General features: G+C 42.2%; 1 long non-coding RNA gene across 2 annotated transcripts in view; it reads left to right on the top strand.

Moving 5' to 3' along the window:
• The window catches only part of LOC110256608 (uncharacterized), a 131,738-nt gene extending 120,273 nt beyond the window's left edge, over positions 1-11,465 (top strand). The window contains exon 3 of one of the 2 annotated variants that reach the window (XR_014828126.1): positions 11,285-11,465. This is a non-coding gene — a long non-coding RNA (uncharacterized LOC110256608). The remainder of the gene's footprint in view (positions 1-11,284) is intronic. The other variant, XR_014828125.1, reaches the window with a different exon arrangement.
• The last annotated feature ends 774 nt before the right edge of the window (positions 11,466-12,239 follow it).

Raw genomic sequence — 12,239 nt, 5'->3', positions numbered from 1 at the left:
TTACAACATTATTTTAGTTTCAGGTGTAAAATACTTGATACATTACAAAATGATCAGCAGGATAAGTCTAATTACCTACCACCTTTCACCATAGAAAGTTGTTACACTACTTTGACTATATTCCCTATGCTGCACATTACATCTCATGACTTCTTTATTTTATAGCTGGAAATCTGTACCTTCTAATTTCCATCACCTATTTTTTCCCACCCCCTCACCCCCTCCCTCTGACAACCACCAGTGTTTTTCTCTGCCTCTGTAAGTCTGTTTCCATTTTTTTATGTTCATTTGTTTTTGTTTTCTCAAGATTCCACATATGAGTGAAATCAGGGTATTTGTCTTCCTCTGTCAGATTTATTTCCCTTAGCCAAACACCTTCTAGATCCATCTGTGTTGCTGCAAATGGCAAGATTTCATGCTTTTTACAGCTGAGTAATTAATATGTAATTGTACATGCATATATATGTGTACGCAATCACATATTAATTATTCATGCACCACATTGTCTTTATACATTTATCGAGGATTCATATGTTGCTTCCCTATCTTTGCTCTTGTGAATAATGCTACAGTGAACATAGGGTGCATATATCTTTTCAAAGTAGTCTTTTCATTCCTTTGGATAAATATTCAGGCATGGCATTGCTGGATCTCATGGTAGTTTTATTTTTAGGGTTTTTTTTTTTTTTTTGTCTTTTTAGGGCTGCACTCACTGCACATGGAAGTTCCCAGATTAAGGATCAAATCAGAGCTGCAGCTGCTGGCCTGCACCACAGCCACAGCAACGTGGGATCCAAGCTGCGTCTGCGACCCACACCACAGCTCATGACAATGCTGGATCCCCAACCCACTGAGCAAGGCAAGGATTCAAACCTGAGTCCTCAAGGACCCTAGTCAGATTTGTTACCACTGAGCCACAATGGGAATTCCCATGCATCTTTTTTTTTTTTTTTTTCCTTTCATTTTTGCCCTCCTCACAGCATATGGAGCTCCTGGGCCAGGGATCAAATCTGAGCCACAATCATGACCTAAGCTGCAGCTTCAGCAACACTGGATCTTTAAACCTGTGCCGGACCAGGAATCGAACCTGCACCTCAGTGCTCCAAAGACGCTGCCAATCACATTGTGCCACAACAGGAGCTCCTGCATGTATTTTTTTTAATGTTTTCTTTTTTAAAAATGATTTTTATTTTTTTCATTATAGTTGGTTTCCAGTGTTCTGTACAGCAAAGTGACCCAGTCACACACACACACACATATATATATGAATATAAAATGCCTCCTCCTTGGTTTTTGTTCCTCAGGATTGCTTTGGCAATTCTGGGTCTTTTATGGTTCCATATAAATTTTTGAATTGTTTATTCTAATTCTGTGACAAATATCATAGGCAATTTGACAGGGATTGCGTTGTATCTGTAGATTGCTTTGGGTAGTATGGGCATTTTTATGATATTAATTTTTCCAACCCAGGAGCGTGGTATATCTTTCCATTTCTTTGAATCCTTTTTAATTTCCTTGATTAACGTTTTCTAGTTCTCAGCACATAAATCTTTTACCTCCTTGGTCAATTTTAAATTTTGAGGGTGTGATTTTAAAAGGTGTTGTATTTTTATATTCCTTTTCTGATATTTCATTGTTAGTGTACAGAAATGCAACTGATTTCTGAAAGTTAATCTTGTATCCTGCTACTTTGCTGAATTTGTTTCAGTTCAAGCATTTTTGTGTGGAGTCCTTAGGGTTTTCTATATATAGTATCATGTATTCTGCATATAGTGACAATTTTGCCTCTTCTCTTGCAATTTGGATACCTTTTATTTCTTTTGTTTGTTTGATTGCTGTGGCTAGGACTTCCAATACTATGGTGAATAAGAGTGGTGAGAGTGGGCCTCCTTGTCTTATTCCAGATTTTAGCTGGAAGGCTTTCGGCTTTTCTCCATGAGTATTGTATTTGCTGTGGGTTTGTCATAAATGGCTTTGATTACGTTAAGGTATGTTCCCTCCATACCCACTTTGGTAAGAGTTTTGATCCTGAATGGATGTTGGACTTTGTCAGATGCTTTCTCTGCATCTACTGAGATGATGATGTGGTTTTTGACTTTTCTTTTGTTAATGTGGTGTGTGACGTTGATTGATTTGTGTATGTTGAATCATCCTTGTGAACCTGGGATGAATCCCACTTGGTCAAGGTATATGATCTTTTCTGTATGTTGGATTCTGTTGGCTCAAATTTTGTTGAGAATTTTTGTGTCTACATTCATCAAAGATATTGGCCTGTGATTTTCTTTTTTGGTAATATCTTTCGTTTTGGTATTAGGGTAATGGTGGCTTCATAGAATGTCTTTGGGAGTGTTCCTTCGTCTTCAACTTTTTGAAAAGTTTAAGAAGGATGGGTATAAGTTCCTCTTTGTATGTTTGGCAGAATTCACCTGTGAAGCCATCTGGTCCTGAAATTTTTTTTGCAGGGAATGTTTTTATTTCATATTCAATTTCATTCTAGTGTTTGGTCTGTTCACTTGATCTATTTCTTCTTGATTCGGTTTTGGCAGGCTGTAAGTCTCTAGAAAGTTGTCCATTTCTTCTAGATTGCCAAATTTGTTGGCATATAATTGTCATAGTATTCTCATGGGGTTTTGCATTTCTGCAGTATCCACTGAAAGTTTTCCTTTTTCATTTCTTATTTTGTTTATTTGGGTTTTTTCTCTCCTCTTCTTGGTGAGTCTGGCCAGAGATTTGTCAATTTTGTTTACCTTTTCAAAGAACCAGCTCTTGGTTTTATTGATTTTTTTCTACTGTTTTTTTTGAATCTCTATTTTATTGATTTCCTCTATGATCTTTATGGTTTCCTTCCTTCTGCTGACTTTAGGTTTTGTTTGTTCTTCTTGTTCTAATTCATTTAGGTGGTGGTTTAAGTTGTTGATTTGAGATTTTTCTTCTTTTTTGAAGAAGGCCTATATCACTATGAATTTCCCTCTAAGCACTGCTTTGTGGCATCCCATAGGTTTTGAATGGTTGTGTCTTCATTACCATTTGTCTTGAGTTTTTTTTTTTTGGTCTTTTTTTGGCCTTTTCTAGGGCTGCTCCCACAGCATATGGAGGCTCCCAGCCAGGGGTCTAATTGGAGCTGTAGCCACTGGCCTATGCCACAGCCACAGCAACTCGGGATCCAAGCTGTGTCTGCAACCTACACCACAGCTCACGACAACACCAGATCCTTAACACACTGAGAAAGGCCAAGGATCAAACCCGAAACCTCATGGTTCCTAGTCAGATTTGTTAGCCACTGCACTGCAACGGGAACTCCTTGAGGTATTTTTTAATTTCTTTTTTGATTTCCTCATTAACCCATTGGTTTTCTGGTAACATGTTGTTTAGTCTCCAGGTAGTCAGTTTTTTCTCATTTCTTTTCCTCTGATTGATTTCTAGTTTCATGCCATTGTGGTCAGAGAAGATAGTTGAAATAATTTCTATAGTCTTAAATTTGTTAAGGTTAGTTTTGTGCCCCAGTAAGTGGTCAATCCTTGATAATATTCCATGTGCACTCAAAAAGAATGTATATTCTGATTTTTTTGGATGTAATATCCTGAAAATGTCAATGAAGTCTAACTTTTCTACTGGGTCATTTAGGATCTCTGTTGCCTTGTTGATTTTCTGTCTAGAGGATCTGTCCACTGATGCGAGTGAGATGTTAAAGTCTCCTACTATGATTGTATTCCCATCAATTTCTCCTTTTATGTCTGTTAGTATTTGTTGTAGGAATCTGGGTGCGCCTATATTAGGGGCATATATATTGATGATTGTAATATCCTCTTCTTGAATGGATCCCTTTATTATTAAATAGTGTCCTTCTTTGTCTTTCTTTATGGCTTTCATTTTAAAGTCTATTTTGTCTGATAAGAATATTGCAACTCTTGCTTTCCTGTCTTGTCCATTGGCATGAAATATCTTTTCCCATCCCCTCACCTTCAGTCTGTATGTGTCCTTTTCCCTAAGGTGAGTCTCTTGTAGACAGAGTATTGTAGGCTTTTGCTTTTTTATCCAATCTTCCACTCTTTGTCTTTTGATTGGAACATTCAGTCCATTGACGTTTAAGGTAATTATTGATAAATGTGTATTTATTGCCATTTTAAACCTTGTTTTCCAGTTGTTTCTATGTTTCTCCTTTGTTCCTATCTTTTTTTTGGTTGGATGATTTCCTTTTATTTTATGCTTGTGTATTTTTCTTTTTAGTTTTTGTGAATGTAATGTTTGGTTTTGATTTGTGGTTGCCCTTCCTATATCTGCTTGCTTTAGTCTGATAGTCATATAGGCTCAAACACATTATTTTGAAAAAAGAGTCTAGATTTTCTTACCTTTCTTCCCCACATTCTATGATTTTGAAGTCCTTTTTTTTTTTTTAAACATCTTCATGTTTGTCCTTTTACTATTCCTTGTGTTTATCATCACTTTTACAGTAGGTTTTTTTCCCTTTTAGATCTGTATACTGACTTATTTAAGTGATTGCTTTCCAAATGTGATTTCCCCCATCCTATTTCTTCTTACTTCTTTTTTATTTATAAAAGCCCTTTCAGTATTTCTTTTAGAATGGGTTTAGTATTGCTGTACTCTTTTATTTTATTTTGTCTTTTTGGTCTTTTTAGGGCACCCATGGCATATGGAGTTTCCCAGGCGGGGGGTCCATTTGGAGCTATAGCTGCCAGCCTATGCCAGAGCCACAGCAATGCCATATTTGAGCCGCACCTGAGACCTACACCATAGCTCATGGCAACACTGGATCCTCAACCCACTGAGCAAGGCTAGGGATTGAACTTGCAACCTCATCGTTTCTAGTCGGATTTGTTTCCACTGTGCCACGATGGGAACTCCTGCTGTATCTTTTGTTTGTTGGAGAAATTCTTTATTTCCCCTTCTATTTTAAATGATATTCTCACTGGGTAGAGTATTGTAGGCTGCAAATTGTTCCCTTTTAGAACTTTGAATATATATTGCCACTCTCTTTGGCCTGTAGTGTTTCAGTAGAGAAATCAGCTGATAGCCTTATGGAGGTTCCCTTATAATTAACATTTTGTGTTTCTCTTGCTGCCTTTAGAATCCTCTCTTTATCGTTAACTTTTGCCATTTTTATTATAATATGTCTTGGTGTGGGCCTCTTTGGGGCCCTCTGTGCTTCCTGTGTCTTGATAACTGTTTCTTTTAGATTTGGAAAGTTTTTAGACATAATTTCTTCAAATATATTTCAATCCCCTTTTCTTTTCCTTCTCCTGGAATTCCTATTAAGCTTAGACCGGCCTGCTTTATATTATCCCATAGATCTCTTATATTGCTTTCATTTTTTCATTTTGTTTTCTGTCTGCTATCCTGATTGGGTGATTTCCATTATTCCATCTTCCAAGTCTCTAATTCATTCCTCTGCATTATTCATTCTGCTCTTTAGTGCCTTTAGCTCAGTTTGCATCTCTGCAAATGAATTTTCTAATTTTTCTTGGTTCCTCCTTATATTTTCTAGTTCCTTTCTAAAGTAATCTGCATTACTATTTATATCTACTCTTAATTCCTTCATATTCAGCCTTAATTCCTTCAGTATTTTCACTATCTCCCTTTTGAATTCAGTGTCTATTAGACTGCAGAGGTCTGTTTCATTGTTTGCTGCTTCAGGTGACTTCTCCTATTCTTTTAACTGGGAACAGTTCCTGAGCTTCTTCATTTTGCTCATATTTTTATTTTTCTGTGAGTTTAGGGAAACCAAACTGTAGTCTTGGAGGGCTATTTCTATGTAGGAGTGCCCCTTTTATTTTATGGGTGGTTACCATTTATTTTTGGCATGGAAGTTTGGATATTTGTTGTCTCTTTCTTTGGAATGAGCAGGCTATTATCCCCAGGATGATGAGTGTGTTTCTAGGGACAAGGAGGCAATAGGTAGAGCTAGTAGTCAGTGCCTGGTCACTGGACTCTTGACAGTAGCAAGGACCTGCAGGAAGGTGGCACAGGCTACTCCTAGTTACAGGGCCCTGGGAAGTGGTAATGAGCCTCAGGCAGATTTAGGTGGTGCCCAGAGTATTTGGCAGTGGCAATGGCAGGGTGTGTGTGTTCCCAGGGGAGTGAGAGCAACAATTGGTGGTGTTTGGTCATAATGCCCTCCTCTGTGGTGCCCTCTGAGGTGACTGTGGCCACAAGTGGTGCCTGTTCACGGACCCCTAGTTGTGGTGGGCCATGCCCACCTCTGTAGTCAGAGATAACTGTGGTGGTTTGCCCTCACCATCTGTAGACCATGCAAGACGCACCCCATCCCCCTTAGCCCATGCAGGAGGTGATGCACAGGCTCTCTTAGTTGCAGGGTCCTGGGAAGTGACAGTGATCAAGCATGTGTGGGCACTGCCAAGAGCATTTGGCAGTGGCAGCAGTAGAGTGGGTGTGTTTCCAGGGGAGTGAGAGCAACAATGGGTGGTTTTCTGTTGCACTGCCCGCTTTTTGGCAGAACTCTGAGGTGACTGGGGCTACAGGTGGAGCCTGTTCACAGATCCCTAGTGGCGTCAGGCCACACCTCTCTCTGATTTCTGAGATGACTGCTGTGGTTTGTCTTTGCTGCTTGTAGAGCATGCAAGAGGCACTGTGTCAAGCTTAGCCCCCCACGGCCCTTAGCCCACACAAAAGGTGCCCAGCCACCCACCACCCATAGCCCACACAAGAAATGCCAGGTCTTCTGTAGCCTAAGCAAGTGGCTTCTCGCCACCCATAGCCCATGCCAGAGGCACCTTCCCCTCTGAAAACCCTTGCAAGGAGATTCCTATGGTGGTCTGCCCCTCCTCCTCTCACCCTCCCCAACAACGGAATCTTGCTTCTCTTGCAGGGCCACACCACCTCCTGGATTCCCTTGGTTGTGGCTTTCCTCTCCCGAGCCCATGGTGCACCACGCCCTAGCCCCTCAGTCTGTCTCCACACAGCCAACTCTAGTCTTCTCCCTGGAACTGACCTCCAGAGCCTAAGTCTCAGCCCCCAGCCCCAACCCAAGCATCTCAGGCGATGGTGTCCAGAGTGGTAAAGCAGATGATCTATGTGGCTCTCACTCTGCTTTGTCCTCCTCAGTCCAGCTGCTGTGCTTTTTTCAGTGACTTTGAGGTCCCTCCATCTCGGCTGATCTCCCTGTCAGTTAGGTAGCTTCCCAGAGTGTGGGTTCTTTTGCTGTTTCCCAGCTCCCCCTCAGGAGTGCTAGTCCCATCCTGATTCCTTCTCTCTCTTTCTCTCTTTTTTCTTTTGTTCTACCCAGCTATGTAGAGTGTTTCTGGCCCTTTTTGGAGGTTTAAGTTCTTTTGCCAGTGTTCAGTAGATGTTCTATGTGAATCGTTCTACATGTAGTTGTGTTTTTTTGATGTCTCTCTTTTTACTTTTATTTTTTGTCTTTTTGCCTTTTCTAGGGCCACTCCTGTGGCATATGGAGGTTCCCAGGCTAGGGGTCTAATCAGAGCTGTAGCTGCCAGCCTACCCCAGAGCCACAGCAACTCAGGATCCGAGCAGCGTCTGCGACCTACACCACAGCTCACAGCAACACCGGATCCTTAACCCACTGAGCAAGGCCAGGGATCGAACCTGCAGCCTCATGGTTCCTAGTCAGATTTGTTAACCACTGTGCCACGACAGGAACTCCTGATGTCTTTTTTAAAAGACTTTTATTTTTTCCATTATAGGCGGTTTACAGTGTTCTGTCAATTTCTACTGTACAGCAAAGTGACTCAGTTGCACATACATATACATTCTTTTTCTCACATTATCGTCCATCATGTTCCATCATAGGTGCGTGTATCTTTTTGAATGAAAGTTTTGTGCAAATATATGCCCAGGAGTAGAATTGCTGGATCGTATGGTAGTTCTATATTTAGTTTTCTGAGGTGCCTCCATACTGTTTCCCATAGTGGTTATACCAATTTACATTCCCACCAACAATGTAAAAGGGTTCCCTTTTCTCCACACCCTCTCTAGCATTTGTTATTTGTGGACTTATTAATGATGGCCATGCTTACAGGAGTGAGGTGGTAACTCATAGTTTTTGGGTTTTTTTTTGTTTTTTTTTTTGTTTTTTTTTGTCTTTTTGCCATTTCTTGGGCTGCTTCCGCGGCATATGGAGGTTCCCAGGCTAGGAGTCCAATCAGAGCTGTAGCCGCCAGCCTACACCAGAGCCACAGCAATGTGGGATCCAAGCCGCACCTGCGACCTACACCCACAGCTCACAGCAATGCTGGATCCTTAACCCACTGAGCAAGGCCAGGGATCGAACCCGCATCCTCATGGTTCCTAGTCGGATTTGTTAACCACTGCGCCACGACGGGAACTCCAATTCATAGTTTTGATTTGCATTTCTCTAATAATTAGTGGTGTTGAGCATTTTATCACATTCCTGTTGGCCATCCAATGTTTTCTTTGAAGAAATGTCTATTTAGGTCTTCTGCCTATTTTTTCAATTGGTTTTTGTTGTTGTTGCTGTTGTTTGTTTTTTTTGTTTCTTTTTTGCTATTGAGTTGTATGGGTTGTTTCTATAGTGATATGTTGTTTTGATTGAAGAAATTCTAGCCTTACAGAGTTGTGCAGTTGGAAAAGAGGAGGATTTTATTTATTTATTTTTGTCTTTTTGCCTTTTTCTAGGGCCGCTCCCACGGCATATGGAGATTCCCAGGCTAGGCGTCCAATTGGAGCTACAGCCACTGGCCTACCCCAGAGCCACAGCAACGCGGGATCCAAGCCATGTTGTGACCTACACCACAGCTCATGGCAACGCCGGATCCTTAACCCCCTGAGCGAGGCCAGGGATCGAACCCGAAACCTCATGGTTCCTAGTTGGATTTGTTAACCACTGAGCCACGATGGGAACTCCAGAGAGGAGGGTTTTAATAGCCTTTGCAGATAATTGTGGATTTTCTTTTTGATGCTAAACCAGAATTCAGCAGGTAGTAGCTTCTTAAACATTAGTGTGATGCGGATTCTGAAACTGTATTAATGAATACTTCATACTCTCTTACTTTAAATACTTGGACCTATCTTGTACTTCAAATGAATCTTTTGGAGTTCCCCTCCTGGGGAACAAGTGAAAACGAATCTGACTAGTATTCATGAGGACTCAGGTTTGATCCCCGGCCTCAGTCAGTGGGTTAAGGATCCAGCATTGCCATGAGCTGTGGTGTAGGTCGCAGACATGGCTTGGATCTAGTGTTGCTGTGGCTGTGGTGTAGGTATGGCTGTGGCTCCAATTTGACCCTGAGCCTCCATATGCTGCAGATGTGGCCCTAAAAAGACAAAAAAATAAATAAATAAATAAGTGAAACTTTTACCCAGGTATGACTTTTATTTCACCATATATTGGTCATTTGGAAATTTTTTGTTGACTGAATGGTTCAGATCTAACAAAAGATGACAGGTCATTAAACAATGTCAATAATTGCATTCATTAACATCACCACTCATCTCATTGATAAAGCCTTGATTTATTTGCTTATGTGGCTCTGTCTGCAGCACGTGGAAGTTCCCAGGCCAGGGACTGAACCTGAACTGCAGTTTGCAGCTTGTGCCACAGCTGTGGCAACACTGGATCTTCAACCTGCTGTGCCATTAGGTGAACTTCCAATAAAGTCTTTATTGGGAAGATGTCAAGCTCATAATGGTGGATACAAGTTTCCCAAAATTTCCGCTTTCTGCTTGAAAGCTCAAACCTCATCATTGATGAGAAATGTGGTCAATATTTTATCCTTGAAATGACAGATTCACTTCGATCATTTTTCAAAAACTGCCAAATAGCCAAGTCTGAATACCCACAGTTTGTCTGTTGGTTGTTCTTGCAAGTAAAAATGATGTTCCATGGACAAAAGAGGCTATTCCACTCCAATTCCAACAAGCTCACAAGTGCTTTTCCTCCACACTATCTACCCACATGTTCAGCCAAAGTGCTTTATAGATCCTGCCAGTCTCATCACCCAGAACATTAAACGTAGTATATTTATACTCAAGGGCTGAGATTCAGTGAAAGGTATTACTTTTACTGCTTCATCCAGGGTCCTCTTAAGTGTCACTAGCCTACTCTCTCACTGCAAGTGCGTGTCTATGTAGGACGTAGTGACAACCGGCCTAGTTTGAGGCCACTTCCTTGCTTCCTGCTGAGGTGCCAGCAGTTTCATCCCCTGTGGCTTTTTCATTATCAAGTGTCATTCTGATGACATTAGCAGTGTCCTAAAAGGGTTTCAGGGATTTCAGGGGTCTATGGACCTCACTATAAAATCATCAGCCTACTCATGTAATTTTTTTTTTTTTTTTTTGTCTTTTTGCCATTTTCTTGGGCTGCTCCTATGGCATCTGGAGGTTCCCAGGCTAGGGGTCCAATCGGAGCTGTATCCATTGGCCTACACCAGAGCCACAGCAACATGGGATCTGAGCCACGTCTGCGACCTACACTCCAGCTCATGGCACTGCTGGATCCTTAACCCCTGAGCTAGGCCAGGAATCGAACATGCAACCTCATGATTCCTAGTCGGATGCGTTAACCACTGAGCCCCGACGGGAACTCCCTATACATGTAATTTTTAAAAAATAGTGTAATGTTGGAGTTCCCATGATGGCGCAGCAGAAACGAATCCAACTAGGAATCATGAGGTTGCAGGTTCAATCCCTAGCTTCACTCAGTGGGTTAAGGATCCGGCATTGCCGTGAGCTGTGGTGTAGGTCACAGATGCGGCTCGAATCCTGCGTGGCTATGGCTGTGGTGTAGGCCGGCGGCTACGGCTCCAATTCAACCCCTAGCCTGGGAACCTCCATATGCCACCGGTATAGCCCTAAAAATACAAAAACAAAACAAAACAAAACAAAAACAAAAACAAAAAAAAAAAAAAAAAGAAAGAAAGAAAGAAAAGGAAGGAAGGAAGGAAGCTCTGAAAACTCTCCTGAGGAGGTTGGGGGAGGCCAGCATATACGTGATTTTGACGAAGGGCTACAGCAAGGACACATTTTGGTAGAAGATATTGCTATTCGTAAGGAGCAGCTATCTTAGTTAATGGTTTTAGTGGTTTTCTAAGGATGAGATGATGCAAGACACTGGGTTCACAAAATTTTCTCCTGAAAATATCTCCATCTATGGAAATAGTTAGATATTTTCTGTCCAGTTCTGACCAATTCTGTCAGTTTTCCCCGAGCACAAGGTGTCTCATCTGGACCTTCACCCTGAATTCCTTTTGGGGTACATTGTAGGCCAGCCACTGGCAGTGGCTCAGGACTGGGTCTGGGTGCTTGGTGAGCAACATTCTTTGTTTTGCAGATCTCGGAACACAGGCCGGCTCCTAGGGAGAGAGCGGCCCAGCGTTCCGACGCCTGGCTCCTGGCCAGCGATGAAAGAAGCAGCTTGAAAAGCTTCCCTTTCGGGAACTGGCATCCATGGGAGGTGGAGATGGAGAGTTCAGGGCAAGAGGCACCAGGGACCGAGGAAGAATCACCTGGGGGTGAGGAAGAGGAATGGGTTGCGGAGGCAGGAGGGAGGGAAGGGGGCTGAAGAGAGGGAGGCAGGATTCAGGGCTGGAGATGGGCCTACATCACACCCCCTCCCCCAGGAACATAACCTCCACGTGAGGACAGAACAAGAAGCCATCACACGGGAAGTGCACAGGCCCTAAAATGTCTAAAGTCCTGGATCCACAGGGTTGCTTAAACTAGCCTGCTTGACCATAGTACAGACAGAGGAACTGAGGCCTAGAGCCCAATGTGGCTTTTCCCAGGGCAAGGCCAGCCATTGCCTTTGCAGAATTTCTTATCTGGGGCATTGCCTTGTGGTGTAGCAGGTTAAGGATCTGGTGTTGTCACTGCTGTGGTTTGGGCTGCTACTGGGGCTCAGGTTGGATCCCTGGCCCGGGAACTTCCACATGCCACAGGCCAAAAGAAAAAAAAAAGAAAAAAAAAAAAAAGAATTTTTGTCTATAGCATCTGACAGTTCCTGACTCCAAAAATCCTTCCTCTGCTGTGCTCAACAATGCTCCACTGCTATGCATTTCTTTAGCTTCAAGCAGAAATCTTGGTTTTGGGAATTTCCATTGTGGCTCAGCAGTAACAAATCTGATGAGTATCCATGAGGATGCAGCAGGGACAGCTCTTATTCGCCCGTAGCCTGGGAACTTCCATATGCTGTGGGTAAGCCCCCCTCAAAGAAAGAAAGAAAGAAAGAAAGAAGGAAGGAAGGAAGGAAAGAAAGGAAAGAAAGAAAGAAAGAAAATCCTGGTGTC

Source organism: Sus scrofa, chromosome 14 (genome assembly GCF_054392235.1).
Source record: "Sus scrofa isolate SSC_HxYL_T2T_F1_AM1 chromosome 14, Sscrofa_HxYL_maternal_Yorkshire_Landrace_v2.0, whole genome shotgun sequence".
In the NCBI taxonomy this organism is placed as follows: domain Eukaryota; kingdom Metazoa; phylum Chordata; class Mammalia; order Artiodactyla; family Suidae; genus Sus; species Sus scrofa.
The sequence above is the reverse complement of the archived record's forward strand: the minus strand, read 5'-3'. Positions and strand labels throughout refer to the sequence as shown.